This window comes from Camellia sinensis, chromosome 8, assembly GCF_055761805.1.
Source record: "Camellia sinensis isolate YWXY chromosome 8, ASM5576180v1, whole genome shotgun sequence".
Lineage (NCBI taxonomy): Eukaryota > Viridiplantae > Streptophyta > Magnoliopsida > Ericales > Theaceae > Camellia > Camellia sinensis.
The window spans coordinates 118755694-118774671 of NC_138968.1; the positions used below are offsets into that span (position 1 = coordinate 118755694).

Below are 18978 nucleotides of genomic sequence, written 5' to 3' on the forward strand. Positions count from 1 at the left end.
TGAACTGAAGGAGTTATCGTTGTAATTTTAACAACAAAAACACAAAGATTATCTTTAAAGTGTTTGTGGTATTTGGGGTATCATCAATATCAACGAAGTGTGAGTAATTGAGAACTGGGTTGTGATCAATTTTGAATGAATTGAAGAGGGTTTTGAGGTGTTATTGTATTTGGATAAGTTGAAAATTTCATTTCTATGCACTAGTTGGTATTGAAACATTTATAGCAATTTTAAGGAGCAAGCTATAGTGTATGTGAAGCAAGCAGTTGAGGAAGATAATGCGGGGAATTATGTGAAATCTTTTTCCCTTTACATGAATGCCTTGGAATATTTCAGAACCCATTTGAAGTATGAGAAGAACCCAAAGATTAAAGAAGCAATCACTCAGAAATTTACCGGGTACTTGAGGAGGCTGAAGAGATTCAAGCTGTTCTTGATGAAGGAGGTAATAGGCCTGCCTCAAATGGGGATGCTGCAACTGCCACACGTCCAAAGATGAAGCCAAAGAATGGGGAAGGGGGAGATGGGGAAGAAGCAGAACAAGCGAAGCTCAGGGCCGGACTTGATTCTGCTATAGTTAGAGAAAAGTCAAATGTGAAGTGGAATGATGTTGCAGGGCTAGAGAGTGCCAAGCAGGCATTACAAGAGGCTGCTATATTGCCTGTCAAATTCCCACAGTTTTTCACTGATTAGTTCCTGAATGATTTTTGCTTCTCTCTGGTTTTCTTTCTATGTTCGAAACACAAAGTTTATTGACAGTGAAGACAAATAAATATAAGCATTATAGTCACACTTTTGGTTACATAATATGATTTGTGGATAATTTAGCATACAGCTATGATGTGTTGATGCAGCATTTAATTTTTAATTTTTTTTTTAATTTAAATTTTGAAGTTTGTGATTATGGAATACTTCCTCCAGTAAAAAATGCAAGTTAATTGGGAAAAAGCCATTTGGTTTGGGAAAAAGCCATTTGGTTTTTGGTAAAGTATGTAGTTGCACTTAGATAATGGAAACTGGCCCTTGCTTTTAGTGAAATCTATGTAAATAACAACTAAACATAGGCTATTGCTATTCAAGCCCAAAAATTAGACTAAGTTTTCAAATCCAGAGATGTGGCAATTAATCAGAATATCTAGGGTAACTTTCTCTCTCATATATTCTCTAATCATTAGCCAATCATCTCTCTTACACATCATTGGGTTTAGAAAGTGGGCTTATATATATTGTTACTACACCGAATTCAGCATTTTGCATATCCTTGATTATCTTCTTCAGTAAAGGACCATTTTTGGCTTGATGTCAGTGTTGCCTTTTCTGTGAATTATGCATTGATTGAAGGAGTCTTTTCAACGGAGAAAGAAAACATATTGTCTCATTTGGTAATTCAATACTTTACTGAAGTTCAAGACTTTTCAGGTCAATAATTTTTACATGTCAAACTTCTTTGTAATTACGTATACCATATAGTGTATGTAAGCTTGTTTGCAATGCTTGTTTTTCTCTTATGGTTGTGTGAAGGAGAATAATTTGTGTTCGTTGTTTTATGCCAGTTTCAAACAATTTTTATTACCTATATAACATTGAACAAATGTAACGGGGATACTGAAGAGGTCTAATTTCACTTTCATTTCATGCTATATTCCACTTCTGTTTCTTTTGAGGCTGGACCGTTATAGAATTTCATTCTACTTAATTAATCATGAATATTATCTTCATAAATTAATTTATCTTCTTGATCTTTCTTGCTTAGGGAAGAGGAGGCCATGGAGAGCTTTTCTATTATATGGTCCACCTGGAACTGGAAAATCACATTTAGCTAAAGCTGTTGCGACAGAAGCTGACTCAACTTTCTTCAGGTATCTATATCATACACATTACACCATGAATGTGTGTCCCATGCATATATGCAAGGATGAAATCCCATACAGTGAATGGATCAACATAGAAATTTAGGAACAATAGCCTTGTTTCTGTTTCTTCATTTTGGAGAGTTATTGTGCCCCCACACTTTTGTATTTTTATTGAGACATGATACACACGGTGTGTCCATGACCACATGTAATTTTATGATTTTTCTTGTAGCATATCAAAGTAGATTATTGGCATACGTGAGCCTGTTTAATTTCTTGTAATGTTTTGTTTTTTGTGCACACAAGATCATTTTGTGTTAGGATTAGTCTACCCGTGTGATAAAGGTAGGTTTCATACAGTTATTAGGTTGGTTTATACATGTATTTGGGTTAAAATAGTAGAGTCCAAAATCTACTAGGAAACCTAATATACTTAGGATTTGGTTACTTAATTGTATGGAAGTAGAATTCCCATGGATAGACTATTATAAATAATCATGCAGACTATAGGGTTCTCTGAGAGAGATCGAGAGGTGGAAAAAACAGAGATGTAAGGGGTGAGAGAAAAAATACCGTAAAGAACCGAGGTGAGCAAGGGCTCAACTATCCTTAAGTATGGGATTCGGATAGTGGTATAGGTTTGGAGTGTTTTGTCCATCTCACATGTATTCTCTATTTATTCATAGTGAAAGCTCTCTACCCCGTGGATGTAGGTAATTTAGGCCAAATCACGTAAATGCGTGTGATTATTTTTCTCTTTGATGTGTGCATGGTGTGCTTCCGTTTGCGTTGGTGGGATATGGTATAAATCCACAACAATTTGAACATACACTATTAGGTGTTTCTAGACCATTATTGTGTTTATTATTAAGCAAATTAAATAGATATTTACTTTGCGGTCTTGTATATGCTTCCAATTCCAATGGTTCACGTATCAATGCTAGATATGGATTATCTTCGTATGCTCTGTTTAACCAATTTGTCCTGGATTACACTTTTTTCTTTCTAATATAGAGATTGCTCATGGATTCAAATGTATTTGATTTTTAAATTTATTCACGGGGATGGACTTAGCCATCCTGATTGACAAGTGTCAGATGCTATCTTTATGCAGCATTTCTTCTTCAGACCTGGTTTCCAAATGGAAGGGTGAAAGTGAAAAGCTAGTTTCAAATTTGTTCCAAATGGCCTGTGAAAGTGCTCCTTCCATCATTTTCGTTTATGAAATTGATTCTTTATACAGTCAACAAGGTGAAGGCAGTGAGAGTGAAGCCTGTCGGCGTATTAAAACTAAGCTTCTTGTACAGATGCAGGTATTTTCTTCTTGGAAGAAGTGGTAAACAATGTATTTTATTCATTTCCATTTACTCGTATGCTCAGACATGGATGATATAGTTTTTGTACAATTTTTTTTTTTTTTTTTCTTATTGTGCACGTCCTTCAAGTTTCTTCTTGCAAGCTGTTTAGATTCCTTCAGAATAATTGAATGAGTTTTTATGTTAGCAAAATATTTTTAGGGTCTCTGTTAAAACCTATCACCTACTTTACCCATTTAAACCTACTCCACTAAACCTAACCCACTACACCACTGCCACCTCACCTACTCCACTAAACCTAACCCACTACACCACTACCACCTCCACTTCACCTACTCCTTACCTACTACACACTCACCTTCTATATATAGGAATCATGAATCATTGTAATATATAAAACATTATATCAATCAATAATACAATTCTCTATTTCTCTTTATACATTAAATTTCTACATGGTATCAGAGCCATAAGATTTAAGCCCGTATTTTGTTTTCTCACCGGCGGGCAGCCGGCCGGCAACCCTGCCTTCGCTGCCCGCTGGAATTTTGTACACATACCTTCACTTTCCTGCCTCTTCCAACTTTCTTACAACTGTTGTCCCATAGATGGGCTTCATATCTACCGGTCCATCTATGCCTTGTGACACCTCTATACTGTGAAGTCCTCTGTCCAAATGCATCAATGGACTTCCTATGGACAACCTGCTTCTGATCAAGCTTCTCAGACCCTCTTTTCTTCCCCTCCTTGAATGGTGTTTGGTACACCTCATGGCCTCTAAATGCATAGTAATCTGAGTATTGCTGGGCTAATAACGAAGGCCTCTCTAGCAACTGAGATGGGGCTTCATATTCCCTTGCCCATCCAGCATCCATAACCATCACTTTGTCACAGTCCATAACTGTGGGTATTCTGTGAGCTATGCTGATTATTGTACACGACACAAAGTCCTCGCGAATGATTTTCTGAATGACAGCATCGGTCTGGGAGTCGACAGAAGCCGTTGCTTCGTCCATAAACAGAATCTTGCTGTGTTTCAGCATGACTCTCCCCAAGCACAGAAGCTGTCTCTGTCCCACACTCCAATTGTCTCCGCCATCAACCACTGATGCATTGAGTTTTTCAGGCTTTGCAGCCACAACATCTTTTAGTGGTACTGTTTTTGTGCGAAGGGACAGAAATCATCACATTTCCCACCTTTTTTTTCTTTTATTTTGTCCTCCACTTTACACCTCACATGCCTTCTCTCTGTCTAAACAATAATTTTCCACCATCTCCCTCTTTTTCTACACAATATTTTTGTACCACCGCCCACTCCATGATACCAATATTATTATTATTATTATTATTATTATTATTATTATTATTATTATTATTATTATTATTATTATTATTATTATTTTCACAAAAAAAAAAATTCATTCCAATTGATTTTTCTGCATTACCACACCTACCATTCGAGTTTGCCAAACACACTTGCTTTATTCATATCGGGACTCACCCCGATCACCATTTTACATCAAAAAAAAAAAAACAAACAAACAAACAAACAAAAAACAAAACAACCGCACCCACAGTGGGATTTTTCTTCTCTACTCTGCCGCCGGTCTCTTCTTTTTGCCTCCATCCTGGGCAGTCCTTGACGGTGCGGCCTCTGTGTTTCCTTGTCCACCGAGCACGTTCACTCCCCCATACTCCTCCACTGCAGCATATGGTGTCCCTTCAAATCGGAACATCACGGTGGCCTTCCGCTTCAGCTCCTTGTTTTCTGTCTTTAGCACACTTATCTCTGCTCGCGCATCCTTATACATGCGTTGGAGCAGAGCCAGCTGGGAGTTTAACTGTTGCACCTCATTTGTCCTGCTCTGCAGCCGGTGCGACAAGTTTGTGACCGCAGTCATGGTTTCCACACATGACTTCAGAGTATACTGATTGGCCTCAATATCAGTTTGCACCGCCATTTTTTGCTCCACCGATCGCATCGGAAAGTTCAACGGAGCAAAACCAGAGGTGTTTGGTTGAGGTTCACTGGCCACCGCACCAGTTATTTCTCTTGTGGACTCGTTCAGTTCTGGAAAGAGCGTGAGCAGACCACGGAACGAGGAGGCCATGTTCTGGGTAGCTGAACGGGAAGAAGAGGCCATGTTTTTTGGGTTGCTGAGTGTTTCAGTGAAATAGCAATTTCAGACTGATAATGTTCGGAAGGGGAGTGTTTCAAGATTTGCAGCTCTTAGAGGCAATCTCTCAGAAAAACGAATATCTCTCTTAGAAAATGAAGAGTTTTTCAGAAGTTTTTTCCCAGGTTTTTTTTCTTCGCTTCTGCCTCAAGCACAACCTCCGCATTGGTTTATATCGACACTGACGACGCGGCCGACACGCCACTCTGTCGCTCACGTGCCTCGCCGCGTCTCCGGCTCACCTTTTGATGGCTTGACGCTTTCTGTCGGGCACGCCTTTTGATGAAGTGGGCGCGCCTTTTGAGGGCGCGACTTTTGAGGGCTCACTATATATATCCATATATATATATATATTTGGGCAGCCTATATACACCATCATACAGTGTATTTTTTAAGGGTCTGACAAGACTCTGTAAACTGTCCCGACATTGATTCCGGTTAGCTCCTTCATGGGTCCGACAAGACTCTGTAAACTGTCCCGACATTGATTCCGGTTAGCTCCTTCAAGGGTCCGACAAGACTCTGTAAACTGTCCCGACATTTATTCCGATTAGCTCCTTCATGGGTCCGACAAGACTCTGTAAACTGTCCCGACATTGATTTCGGTTAGTTTCTACAAGGGTCCAGCAAGACCCCGTAAACTGTCCTGCTACAACGGTCCGACATGACCCCATAAACTGTCTTCTACAACGGTCTGACACGACCACACAGTGTCTGCTACAACGGTCCGACATGACCCCGTAAACTGTCTGCTACAACGGTCCGACATGACCCCATAAACTGTCTTCTACATCGGTCTGACACCGCCATCCAGTGTCCTCTACACCATTATGACACCACCATACAGTGTCCTCTACATGGTTATGACACCCCCATACAGTGTCCTCTACAACGTTATGACACCAACATCCAGTGTCTTCACCATCGGTCTGACACGACCATACAGTGTCTCCTATCCTCTTTTCTTTTATGTATTCGTCTATTTTCTTGTTTTGTTACTCTCTCCAAACTCAAGTTGGCTAGTTCCTATCCCCCTTGAGTTTGCGGGGGACTGTTAAAACCTATCACCTACTTCACCCATTTAAACCTACTCCACTAAACCTAACCCACTACACCACTACCACCTCCACTTCACCTACTCCTTACCTACTACACACTCACCTTCTATATATAGGAATCATGAATCATTGTAATATATAAAACATTATATCAATCAATAATACAATTCTCTATTTCTCTTTATACATTAAATTTCTACAGTCTCAGTAGCTGAAGTCAAAACATTATTGACACATTGTTCCCAGGTCCACATCTCTTAGCAATAATGGCTAGATAATTTAGGGAGTGTGCATAATGTAGGAGGTGTGCATGTCAGCCAATTTTTTCACCATTCTTGGTTCTACTGAAAATTTTATTGATTTTCGTTGATCTGATTCTCCCTTTTCCAAGTTGAGGCATCAGATTCACCTTAGAGACGCTTTTGCCAACTCAATTTTTATTTATTATTAGTTTATTTATTTATTTTATTTTATTTTTAATTTTTTTTGTATTCATAATAATTGTTAAAGTACTTGGAATTTTAAAAATGTCAGATGCTTATGTATAGGGCTGCTAAGTTTGCCTCTAAACCAAGTGAAGTTTATTCCTTAAGCCATTCCTTTGTTGATAGACTTGGTGGTTTTTTATATTAAACTGTGTCGACAGTTTGTCCTCTTGGTGTGGAAGCAGCAAATCTGTAATGTTTAAAATTAAAACTAAAAAGAAATGCCCAGGAAGGCTAGCTTTTGTGTCAGTCAATCTTAATGGAAGCTATAAGCCAATTCCGTGATGCAACCATGACAAAGTTTATTAACTAAGCTGGGTACCCTATGATGTTTCTTTTCAACTCATCGAAACCTGAAATCCAATTATTTGGGGTTGGCTACATAAACCTTTCAGCTTTATTTAGGTCTGTACAGTCCATCAAAACTAATGTTTTAAATTCAATTGTAAAAATCATACTTCCTGAATTTCCGTAGGGGGGTGTTCCAGATGAATTCATCTGTATGACCGTTTGGTTAATAGTCTATTATAGTTTTATAAAGCCATTTTAGACTCACTCGAAAGCAAGATTGGCCTAAAACTCCTGAGGCTTTAAAAATTGTGTAACTGGCTTTAAAATTCAACATGCTAAGGCCCATTTTTTTAAAAATTTTAAATTTTTTTACTAAATAGTATACCTAAGGTTGATAAATTTGTCAAAATTAAATATTTGTTAGTTGACATAAAATAAAGATTAAATTTGTAAAAATATGACATATAATAAATATATAAAATTATATGCTTTGAATTTTTGCATTTTTTGAAAATTTGCATGATTCATGTGTTCATGTCGTGTCCGTGTCCACGCTTCTTAGGGTGACCCTTATTTTCGAAAGACTATAAAGGATTTTCAAAGTTACGATGTCATTCAAAAATTTGTCATTATATTCACTACTGGAAGCTGGTGATTTCTCCCCAGCTTGAGGCAGAGCTTCCTCCTGTCCTGTGTGTTTTTGGTAGCCAAGCAGAGCCTTGTCAAGTTAATTTATGGAAAGCTAAAACCTTGGTTTGAATACAATCTTCTAAGTCAGCCTTGTGGACTGTCTTGAAAGTCAATTTTCCCATACAATTGACCGGCTACCAAACTTTCCATTCTCAGATCCAGAAAGCTGTCTTATTGAAGCATTTAATGTAATGTGTACTAAATTTTCCTTTGTTATATGGTTTAGGATATCGAATTTACTTTTGGAATTCATCAGTCCATAATTTCTGTTCATACTCTCTCTCTCTCTCTCTCTCTCTCTCTCTCTCTCATGAGTATTTTCATATAAAGGTGACTCTGTAGTCCCTTTTTTTTTTTTTTCTTTACTTCTTAATTTGAGCGGAGTTTCATTATTTGCATGTCAGGGTGTAGGGCAGAATGATGAGAAAGTTCTTGTTCTTGCAGCCACAAATACTCCATATGTCTTGGATCAGGTGAGAAATTATCCAAACCTAGTATCGGTAGTGTTGCTTTTTTCAACAGAGGCTGATGCAAAGTGAATCACAGGCTATCAGGTGGCGATTTGACAAACATATTTACATTCCTCTCCCAGATTTGAAGGCAAGGCAGCACATGTTCAAGGAGCTACTGTCAGTTTAATAAATGTCTCTGATAATCAAGGAAATGCCTCCATTTTGGCCTCTATGGGTACACTATGGTGATTAGAATATTACGATTCACGATGCAATACCAGTTTCAACAAAAATGATTCGATTCATGGTATTGATTCTTAAGTTTAGTGAACTTTACGATTCAATTGCGATTCACTATGATTTATTGCAATCACTACAATTTGTAGTGATTCAGTTTTGTTTGCATAATGCATGAAATGGCATCATCTTTGCAAAATAAAAATAAAAAGAGACCAATTAATTATATTGATATATGTGATTTATTTGTATATATACATATATATATATCGTTTAGTTATATTAATATTTATTTCATTTTCCACACTATATATATATATATATTTTATATGTATATACGTAAATAGATGTCCATATTATGCTAAAAAAAAATGAGTCTTATGATTCACAATCTGATACGATTCACGATTTACTATTTTGCAAAACAATTCATGATTCGATTCACAGTTTGATAACAATGGCTATCATGTACATTTAGGGGATACTCCTCACGATTTAACTGAAAGCGATTTTGAGCAATTCACACGTAAAACAGAAGGCTTCTCAGGTTCAGATATTTCCATTTGTGTAAGTGTGAAGCTTACATCATTCGTAACTCAAATGTTCTTCCTATTTACTTTTCTGTTATGTGACTGCAAACATGTAGCTGTCTCACCATTGTTTGTCATATGATAGGTAAATGAAGTGCTGTTTGAAACTGTTCGTAAAACTCAAGATGCCGAGATCTTCAAAAATACTTCGGATGATGTGTTGGTGCCATGTGTAGGTGCCATGTGCCGGGTGCTGTTCAGATTAACATGCAGGAGCTTGCAGCATAGGAACTAGCTTTGAAGGTATGGATTGGTTTCAAAACTTAGGTTGCATTTGATCATTATTCCAAACTCGCTATCATTTCATTGTGCAAGAAAAAAAATGTTATTTTGTCTTACAATCTGTAGTTTTTTAAGGTACTAAGAACATAGATTTAATTATTTTCTGGTATTTGGAAGTTTTTTACATGATGTAGAATTGACATGATGGTGCAGCCAATGAGAATAAAGAGAAGAAAAACATTAAGGCATCAAGATGGTAATACTCATCTTCTTTTTTACTTAATTTTATTCAGTTAGAGGGAATTACATTAGGGTTCAAAAATGTCATGACATCCTTTAATGGAAATAAAATTAAAATGCATAACTAATTTTTTATTAAATGAATTATCTATATCAAATTATTATTATTATTCTTTTTTTTTTTTTAGGGTGATTAAGTCATAAAATAAATACAAAGAATTATGCACATTTACAAGGGGTATTGATAGTAAAAATTATATTTATTCCCAATCGATGGGAATTAAACAACTATTTTAACTAATCAATCAAACAAGAACAATCAGGTAATTATGGAATTGAATCAAATGCCTCAAAAGAATGAAGATTTCTTTGGAATGATTGGAAGTTACAAAGCAAACAAGAAGTAATTCCAAGATGAAACTACTAAAGTTCCAATGTTTACAAGGATACGAATTACAAATAAAAATTACTCCTAAACTAAGAAAGCTACTCCTAGATTATGCTAAGTCTAGACTAGTTCTTTGTGTTATTGATCGCGTCCTTCTCTCTGCAAATTTCTAGCCTTTATACTTCTTTTTTCCCACGTCCCCATGATCTTCTCAATCTGCAACTGCTGTTGTGTAATTGTTGTAACTGCTTTTTGGCTTCTGGGCCTTCCAATCAAATTAAACCTTCACTTCTATCTGTCGAGCTGCTTCCTCTTTAAGTTGCCACATGCCTCCCAGTCTTTTGGACCTTCCATCGATAGAGAAAGAAACTCCCACCTTGCACTTTCCTCTATCTACAAACCAGCCCACTTAGCCACAAACTAGTTGGTAACTACTCTAAGGTTACTTCTACCACTTCATGCACACAATCACCGTCTTCATGCCACCTATCCCTCTGATCAATGGAAACTTTCACTTTTGACTCCATTGCCACGTGTCATCACTCAATTAGTCCACCTATCGATAGGAAATTTACGAAAATTGGTGCAAACAATCCCCCCCCCCTAACTCTTTAAGAATGAAAAGACTAGAATTCTTGAAGAGTTGTATACAAAATTAAATTGGCAGCAACCTAACCATAATTAATCAGAAAAAATATACCTTTTTTTTTTTTTCTTTCTTCTGTCGATTCATGCAAAGTATAATCAATTGGCCATTAGCCCTTATACTAGCCTTCTGTCGATGCGTCAACATTAAACAACTGGCCATTAAATTGGCCTTCATTCAACACATAAATAATTGGTCATTGGCCATTATTGGTTGGCCTGGGTTGTTTTATATGGCCATTTTTTATTCCATCAAACTTACAAGAATAAGATATTATTTTTGTTAACCAATTTATCAAAATCAATTTTTGATGTGAACCACAAACCCATGGTGGTCGTTGGATAACAAAAACCATAATATCAAATAGTTATAGAAAATTACAACTTTTGGCAAAACAAACAATGCCAAAAATTCAAATTCAACAAATGCGGGTTGATCATGATTTTCAGCCACGTTTGGCTTAAAATCATGCCCCCCAAGTAAATTTTCACCATCATTTTGTGATAGATTTTCATAATTTTTTGTCAAAACTGTCTGTTTTTCTTTTTCAGCCATTAATGGCTTGTCACTCATTGTCATGTTTAGTAAAAATTCATGCCACCCCCCCTCCCTCCCTCCCTCCCAGTGTATTTTCACCATTATTTTGTAATGGGTTTTTAACATCTTTTGAGAGAAGAGACTATTTTTCTATTTTAGCCATTGTTGGCCTATGAAAATCCTTCATGACTTGTTGTACCAACCCTTCGAGTCACATACCTTAGCTTTTCACAAATAATTGGCTCCTTGGGAATATGGGTATTAGCCTCCCAAGCCATGTGATTTTCATACCTTAATTTTTTTCTTGGCCATTAAGCCTTCTAAATTATGCTCCCAATATGGAATTTCTTCATCAATTTGGTAAATTTGACCTTCAAGTTGATGAATTTTTTCATCAAAATAATTTAAATCTCTTTGCATCAAATAATATGGAGATGATAAAATTATCTGAAATCTTTGCCGATAAAAAAGAATTAATTTCTCTCCTTATGGAATTATCTGAAATCTTTCATTCCCGCGCTAATAAATTTCATCTTTACAATGTTGAATCATTCTTCCCATGTATTTAATCATGCCATTATGTTGGCAATAGGTGTTAAAATCATTACCATAAAATTGGCAATCTTTAGACATGGAAGATGAGACATTCCATTGATAATTTATACCCATGGGAATACTAACATTCCATTGGCGGTTTGCATCCATGGGCGCATAAGACATAGACATGCCACTTGAAGGCATGATTCCATAAGCAGTAATTTGCTTCTTCATCGCCATAACTCCAAATTAGATACGTCCCACTAAGCATGCCAAAAATTATTAGTAAAAATTGTGCTTATTCCTAATCAATAGGAATTAAACAATAATTTTAACTAATCAATCAAACAAGAACAATCAGGCAATTATGGAATTGGTTCAAATGTCTCAAAAGGATGAGGACTTCTTTGGAATAGCTGGAAGTTACAAAGTAAACAAAACAAACAACAAGTAATTCCAAGATGAAACTACTAAAGTTCCAATGTTTACGAGGATACAAATTACAGATAGAAACTACTCCTAAACTAAGAAAGCTACTCTTAGATTATGCTAAGTCTAGACTGGTTCTTTGTTTTGTTGATCATGTCCTTCTCTCTGCAAATTTCTGGCCTTTATACTTCTTTCCCACGCCTCCATGATCTCCTTAATCTACAACTGCTGTTGTGTAACTGCTACAACTGCTTCTTGGCTTCTAGGCCTTCTAATCACATTAAGCCTTCACTTCTGTCTGTCGAGCTGCTTCCTCTTTAAGTTACCACGCACCTCTCACTCTTTTGGACCTTTCATCAACAGAGAGAGAAACTCCCACCTTGCACTTTCCTTTTTCTACAAACTAACCCACTAAGCCACAAACTGGTTGGTAACTACTCCAAGGTTACTTCTATGACTTCATGCACATGATCACCTTCTTCACGCCACATGTCCCTTTGATCAATGGAAGGCTTTCACTTTGACTCCATTGCCACGTATCATCACTCAATTGGTCCACCTATCGATAGGAAATTTACGAAAATGGGTGCAAACAGGTATACCCCAGGTAATACACCAAATCTAATGCCACCCTCCAAGAAGGAAGGGACTGATGCACAAAACACCAAACAATAACAAACCCCACCAAAGCGGGGTACAAAGATAAAACACCCTAAAACAACTATAACAACCCTTTCACATTCCGCAAGTTCTTACACAAAATAACGCCCAAGTATCTACATCCCCTAGTTACACAGACTATCAAAGAGAAAGATGGGAACTCAAGGAGGATACATGGGTAAATTTTGAACTCATTTGCCCATATATCTTTTATTTTCCCAAGTTGCCTCTATCATCAAAGATAATAGATGGAAACTTTGGAAAGATATATGGGCAAGTATATAAAGATGAAACCACAAAAAACAAGAAAGCACCTAAATGGAATACCTACTTAGACAAGGGTAAACAAGCTAAAACAACTATTAAGACCAATCAACAATGATAATCGCCCCCACGTGCTCCCAGTCTCAATCACGGATAAAAACAGAGCGCCCACTAGGCATCTCACATCCTCATAGTCGTGACTACCATAGCCACTCAACCAAAACTATGACGAAGGGGAAGTCTGCCCCATGAAAGATCTTGACAGAGTCACATTAAGCTCGCACGGTTAGTCACCAAAATTAATGGTCTTAGGGAGTATAGTGAAAACCAATAGCTACTACAGCAATAGTAACAGTCAATGTCAATCCCACCATGGCAGCACACGCCACATCTCCCAGTCCCTTCTTTGACTAATCACAAAGCCTTAATCCCTACGGCATCTAACTTGTTTAATATTCATGTTATTGGGTGGCGTCATATTCGTGTTCATGTCGAAAAATGCCCAAACCTATCTCGCTAATTTTGTATATGGTTTGAGTTATGTTATCGTGTCGTGTCGAAAATTCTCAACCTTACTTCTAGTAATATCGACACACCTCTTTGTCTGATATATTTTGTCACTTACCACAAACAGATGATCACTAACTGGATAGTATTTTAATACTCAGCCAAACTCTCTCCTTTTTTGTTAATCAGAAAGTTAGTTATTGCTCCACTTGTAATTGACTATGTAGCAGATTCTCCCACCGCTTATCACAAGAAGTAATTTTGACAAAGTGTTGTTGAAACAGAAGCCAACTGTAAGCAAAGCGGACTTGGAGGTGGACGAGAGATTTACAAAGGAGTTTGGAGATGAGGGTTGATGGATTTTTTGCACAATTGCTTCTCAGTGGAGGCATTAAAATTTGTATTTGTCATATTAACCACCCTCCGACTTAAATTGAGAAGGTTGCATAAATTCCTGGGAAAATACTTTCAGTTGATGTTTTAATTTTGCTTGTTTTAGGTAGAGAACCAAATGGATGTTGTACATTGAAGGTTGTATTTTATTTTCATAGACATTGTTAGCCTTTGAATTTGACATGTCTTCAAATAATATTTTTATAAGCCAAATTGGTATAATAAAGTGATTGTTTACTCTTATAAGTACCTCATTATATTGATAGAGAGCATTTATATAGTTGCTATTTATTGTTGGTAACTATATTTGGTAGCATAAATATCTAAAGGATAAGGCTCTGTTTGGATGGATGGATTTATATGAAGGAAATCAAGGTTGAATTTCATAATGATATAGGAGATTAAGCCATTATAGGAGAATTGAGAAATTACAAAGGAAGATATACTATAGTTAGAAAGGAAGTATTTTATTAGGATCTTTGTAGAATTAAACGAATCCATAATTTTCATATAGGGGGCGCACATATATATACTAACAAAATTTTTAAAAATAAAGTATGGATTACAATATGTAACACCGCCCGGGGGTACCTGCGCGCATTAACAGTTCGAACTCTCGATTTCTCCGATCTAGTCTTGCGAATGAAATGTGAAATGTAGATGAGAGTCCAGATTTGACAACTTTTATAGAAATTTATTTTACTAAAAAGATCTTTGCCAGAAATGGACTGTGTTATCCAATCTCAGAGTCACCACCTAATGTTTTGTGAAAATTAAGAAACTCATGACTCGTGCCAAGGCCACTATTCATCGTAACCAAGGATACATGACTCGGAACCTTAGATATGAAGGGAGGTCATTAATTGAGCATTCCCGCTTACCCGATCAAAAGATCGGCCTCTACTAAGTCATGATATGAATTTTATTTACTTTATGTGTTCATATTCCAATTATTAATAATAAATCTCAAAATTTACTATGTGAAGCAAACAAATATAGACTGTGCCATCCATTTTGGAATAATTTGATTTCATTACTTCAAAATATTTTGAATAGTACAATCATGAAAAATCAATTTTATTCCAACCTAAATAACACAACTTTCATCCACTGGTATGCATGGAGTTATATCAAATAAGCAACTAGCCACATGGTAGAATGCTAAACATAGTAGAAAAACACGCACAAGCTGGATGATAAAACATGAAAACTTACATATTTACTGACATCCTGCAAATAGATACAAAACAAAGTTAGTAAAAATATGCATGATCCTATATCCAAGATCCTAATGCAATTCAGTTATGAAATGCAACTAAAGATCTAGCTTTTAATATATGACATGTGAATCAAGTCTTAGAGCTGGTCAAAATGGGGTGTCAACACAATATTAATTTTTACTAGTATAAAAGGTGAAAACAAGATGAAAATATATATATATATATATATAACATATTTTTTATATCTATATTTAGTTACAAAATGATAGTAATTATAAAATAATCTATATATTAAAGTGAAACATCTTGAGTTGTTGTGCTCAACACTCTTTTATATTATTAAAAAGGGCACCCGGTCTATAAATCTAAACTTAAATTTTGTTTGGACAAAGGTCCAAGTGTTGAAATAATTTGTCCATAAGGACAAGCTTAGTCAAAATGACCAAAATAGTCCTGTATATATATACTAGCGTATGCCCGTGCCTGAAGGCACGGTGTTAATAATGTTGGGATTAAAATATAATTGTAATCCCAACACTATTTAGTAAATTATCAATTTAATATAATTGTAATCCCAACCCTTCCATCTTATTATATAGATTATCAATTTAATATAAAAACAACACTATTCTTGGAAAAGGAAAGCAGACCTAATCGAGTTTTTTTAGCAGAGAGCTCTGTCTCTTTTTTCCTCTACATCTCTCTCTCCCTATTTGAACTCCATTGTTTCTCAAGTTTAAGCTTTGAATGAGAGTCATAACTTACTTAATGAAAATCACAAATCCAAACCCAAATGCACAACCAGTTCAAATATAGATCCGATTATATCTCGGGTGGATTACAAAGTTCTTGGTGCTTGGATGGGTTTAATAAACAAATGAGCCTTGAGAGAGAGAATGAGATGAGTTTAATTAATTGTGGAGGAGGTGTTCTAATTAATTATGGAGAATGGAATTCAAATAAAATGTATTAAATTAATTCAAAAATTTGTGAGTTTGGGAGAATGGAATTCTAATAATAACAATATGGAGCCCAATCTAAATGACCCATAAACAATCTAAAATAACACTAAAAATGTACATAACCTTGAAGCCCCTTAAGGTCATGAAGGAGATGGACAAAAAGTTCAACACAACATTCTAGTGACAGCAAGTTGCACAACTATAAACCAAATAACAAAAATTTCAAGTTAATATTTCTATCACGATAAATAGGCAATTTCATTAATACAAATACCAGAGTGAGACTTTAAAAACTAATTTTGACAGTAAATTCCAGTATTCACACTTCCTTTGTTTCAGTCTGGTTAGAAATTTTCCCATTTATTTGGCTCTTTATTGTCTCAAGTTGTGTACAACATAACAAAAACAGAAATTCTAAAAATTACAAAACCCACTACCAATTTTTAAAAGTTCAAAAGCTCACTATAACTATAAACTGAACTAACTATACAAAAATCACCTAACTGAACATCTATAAATCTAAAAACAATGAATCAAATGTAAAAGTTAAAAAACGAACTCATCAATAATGAAAATTTAGTGTTTGATTTTTCTTTGGATTTGCAGTACCTTATTCACAAATCACAATAATATGTTTGAATATAGAAATTAGACTTTTCTCCAGTGTCCAAAGGTTTTAGAGTTCCAAATAGGAGACATGTTGCACATGATAATACATCTATCAGCAAATGATCCTTCTAACTAAATCTTTTTATCAAGCATTTCATATGCAACCAGTTGTGGCTAATACAAAACACATGGAAGGCCAACTGAAAAAAATAATAATAATAAAAAAAAAACCTTGGAGTTGGAACACATACTTGAGTCCCAGTGGCATAAGTCTGTTTGATAAACCATCATCAGGAAAAGTGTTTTGCGCCTAGGCTCAGTTTCTCCATGTATTCAAGTCAATCAATTTCCTATCAACGCTGTAATTTTGATTTCGAACAGAATTCTTCATTCAATTATCTAAAAAATAAAAAAGAGCTAGGAAACAAAAGACAAAAAAGGGAGGGGAAAAGGAAAAACAAAGAATAATCGGTATCTGACCATTGTTAAGAATTGATTGGTAGGTATACTTAGATTCATCTCAACCATTGATACATTTTGATACACTTTTCAAAAACCCTCCTACCTACTTAAGAAATTCCCCGTTTCTCCCATTTGTTCATGCATTCTTCACATCCAAAATTATGTCTCAGATCATTGCATATCCAAAATAAATAAATAAATAAATAATTATATTTGAAAACACATTTAAACAATACACACATGATTGCTCCCCAATATTATTCAGCATCAAACCAACACATCAAATTGGGAAGTGCTAACATATAAAATTCTATATAAACAACAAACCTTATTTACATATAACTATACGGTTCACGAAAAAAGTAGTAGCTAAAGATTGTTACGTAGTTGTGTGAAGAGCCAATTCATCAAACACATCTCCGAACAAACCTATATAACAAAAAGGTATATTTTTTGACACACACATACACACACACATATACTTATTTATGTAAATCAACAAAAATCACCTAAGAGAGAGAGAGAGAGAGAGAGCACGATGTAGGTCCCCAAAGGCTCAAATGTCAAAGAAATGAAGCCCCTTTCCACAATTACCAGAAAATGGTTCGATGATCAAAGACTCTGTTCTTGTTAGGGTTTGCATGAACAGTCCTCTGATAGAACAACCCATGAAACCAAAAGAAAGAAACACAATTACAAATAATTATCAAAACCACTAAAAAAGTAAAAGAGTAGATAGAACAAACATTTACCTTGGATCAATTTCAATAGCCAATTCAATCAGTGGACCAATTGCAGCCCCTTCAAAGAGTGCAGCCGCCATCAAGAGTGAAACCCTCAAAATTAAAATCATGTATGCAAAACAAATAAATGACAGCAAATAGTGCAAAAAAACACAAAAGAAAGAGATGCCTACCTCTTCATATGGAGGGGTTGAGAGCAACCAAACAATGCTTCCCGGCCTCCAATATTCCAGAGAATATGTAGATAAGCTCCCGCAGCCAAAGCAATTAGAGCATAACATAGTGAGAGATAAATCTGTAAATCAACAACTTATGTATGTAAATATATAAATAAAAAGAATATTGAAATTAGAGGGATAAAGATGATCACTTGTATTCTACGTGAAAAATAAGGACACGAACACTTAGCCAAGAAAGGCATTTTTTTCTCTTTTTAAAATTTTCAATTTCACATCCTCATCTGTTTTTCTTCGTTTCCAGTGAATGGAAAGCTACATAGATCAGAGTAATACATTTTTATCTAAAACAACCACCTGCCTAAGAGCCTGAATTCAAAAATTAGCCCACATCCTGAAAAACCATAGATTACTTACTAAGATAGATCAAAAACACCTTAAATGGCTAAACACCAACAAACCACCTCCTTGAGTTTGCTTGAAAGATTTATGTTTGTTTCGTTTGTAATTTTGAGGGATTTTTTTTCATTGACCATCTTCAAATTATGATGTTTTTTATTCATTTCATGTGAATTAAAATAGTCTTTAATTCTGTGTGCGCATTCAAACATATCAAAATAAGAGTCAAGCACATTAAACATGCTTTTGTAAGGGATGATACTACCACAACATCTCTCCAGTGTAACCCATCCAATATAGATCTACATCATTTCATAGCGAGGAAAGACATTTGATTTGGAATTTGATGATGTTGATTTGGTTATGTATTGAAAATTATGATGATCTTGATTTGATTGTACAATGTGTTTTGAGAATTATTATTTGATGGTGGGG

General features: G+C 35.5%; 1 pseudogene across 1 annotated transcript; it reads left to right on the forward strand.

The window, feature by feature from the left end:
- The first annotated feature begins 214 nt into the window (after positions 1 to 214).
- Positions 215 to 14221, forward strand: LOC114322252 (protein SUPPRESSOR OF K(+) TRANSPORT GROWTH DEFECT 1-like; annotated as a pseudogene). The gene is made up of 8 exons (XR_014338091.1): positions 215 to 733; positions 1754 to 1859; positions 2968 to 3166; positions 8275 to 8343; positions 8417 to 8491; positions 9028 to 9126; positions 9235 to 9392; positions 13810 to 14221. The product of XR_014338091.1 is annotated as a protein SUPPRESSOR OF K(+) TRANSPORT GROWTH DEFECT 1-like (transcript).
- Positions 14222 to 18978: the final 4757 nt, after the last annotated feature.